Raw genomic sequence first — 2,336 nt, 5'->3', positions numbered from 1 at the left:
TGGTGCTATATAGAGCAGTGAGGGTAACACCATATCTTAACCCTGGTGATGTGTGAGCTTATAAACCCACTGGTGGTATTTATGGCGGCCACCAACAGGAAGTAATTGTTCACCAGGTTTTGTTTCTGCTTACACTGATCCAACAATACAAGGATAATGTTGTTATAACCTTCTTGATCATGCTGGTTATAAAGTATTATAGATACATGATGGTGCCCAAAGGATAATGTTGTTATAACTTCTTGATCATGCTGGTTATAGAAGATTATAGATACATGTTGGTGACACAAGGATAATGTTGTTATACCTTGATCATCTGTTATAGAAGTATTAATACATGTTGGTGACACAAGGATATGTTGTTAACCTTGATCGTGCATATAGAAGCATTATAGATACAGTTGGTGACAATCATAATGATGGTCTGTCTGGTGTCCACATAACCACAGTACTTTTACTACAGTACATGCAGTAATTTTCAGTCGTAACACACTATGTATGTAGTCGTGATTACCGTAACATGTGAGTGGCAAGACTGGAGGGACGTAACGTAACAATATCAGACTTCACATTCTCAATAGTTTAAATGGATCATGTAATTTTTTGGGGTTTCTTTATGTTTTTTCAGATGATCAAAAGATGGCTGGTTAAAGACCTTCACAAGTCCCCTGGCATTAAATCCCCCCAGCAAACCCAAACCCCTCAGGATAACCCGGAGGGAGCCCCCGGTGCAGACCAATGTACCAGCTGGGGGAGAGGTCAAGCTCCACCTCAGGATAAAAGCGTCAAGTTCGTATGAGGGAACTCCCAAATGGCATTGAAAATACCGTCTTAGTTATAAACTACGCCCGGCTGGCCGGTGGGTGAGTGGCTGTGGCCAAAAATGAACCCAGGGGCTACCACACACACACACGACACACACCGCCCACTGACATGACCCCCACTGTGACTGACCACGTGTGGCATGTAGTATCCTTTCACAAAATTAATCAAATCCCAGACAGAATTTCTATGTTAGATAAAAGACATTTTTTGATATAAAATAAAAATGATGACGAAAGATAAGGGACGCTATTAAAGGAAATATTTTCTTAAAATTGAAATACTCTTCCCCCAAACAGCTCCCTGACTGTATTTTCTTTTAATACCCCGAGGGAAAAAATATTCTGTGGGGTTTTAAACAATATAAATGTTTTTTTTTAACAGGTTTTTATTTTGATAGTATTTCACTGTTCAGGTTAAAGACCTTAGTTCTGAACAACCATTAAAATTTCAAAACAATACATATTTATCATAAAAAATCATTTATCACAATAACCATTAGTTTGTACAGATTCTTTACGTCCTCATCAGTTTGTTAATATAAAGGAATTTTTCCGCCACATTTCAATACATAACATATATCTACACGTGTGAAAATATGTATATGTTTTTATAAATTTTTCTTTGGGTTTATAATTAAGGTGTAAGATATCCGTCTGAAGAAAATACTAGATAATATTATAGGTTATTGTGTTGTGTGTGTGTGTGTGTGTGTGTAAGCGCCCATAGGAGTGAAAACAATTTACGCTTACAAGGTTAAGAGACGGGGCCCCGAGTTTGTACCAAATCCTTCCTCAAAAGACCACGTGATAATGATTAAAGAGTCCACACACCACACACCACACACAACACACACACACACACACACACACACACACACAGAGGGCGCCAGGCTGGAGGCGGGGCATCGTGACGTCACAGGCAAGTCCCTCCCCCCGCCAGATCCAAACATGTGTTGTGTCTGGTGATGGCGGTTCAAGATTTCCCCCATTTATATTGATCTTTACATTATCATCCACTCCCAAAGTCACCTGGCATTCTTGTGTTTCAACAACAGACGTGATATATGCAACACCAGGCAAACATTGTACCATTATCTGATAGGTTAATTGGTGCACAATCAAGAACCAGTGAATTTCATCGCCGCCATAAGTAAGTAAGGAAGGTGACTTTAATGATGATAAAAACGACCTGGTATGGCTGTGTCTACACACTACCGCCATCGGGTCAACATTGTACATACCAACATTTAAACTGTGACATTCAACCACAAGGTTTAAAGTCGCTCATGAAAACGCGAACTTAAAATCTATCAATTTAAATCTACCATTCATCAATAAACATTTAAACACCGTCATTTGAACGTAAACCTTCCAGCTGCGTTATTTTACCAGAGTCCTTTAAGATACGTCATATAAACACAAAACTTAAATGTACGTTAAGCTTGTGCAAACCATCATAGAAACTCAAACTTTTGAATTAGAATTGTAATGAAATTGCGAACTTTTAACTCT

Source organism: Panulirus ornatus, chromosome 12 (assembly GCF_036320965.1).
Source record: "Panulirus ornatus isolate Po-2019 chromosome 12, ASM3632096v1, whole genome shotgun sequence".
Classification (NCBI taxonomy): Eukaryota; Metazoa; Arthropoda; class Malacostraca; order Decapoda; family Palinuridae; genus Panulirus; species Panulirus ornatus.
Note: the sequence above shows the minus strand (reverse complement) of the source record.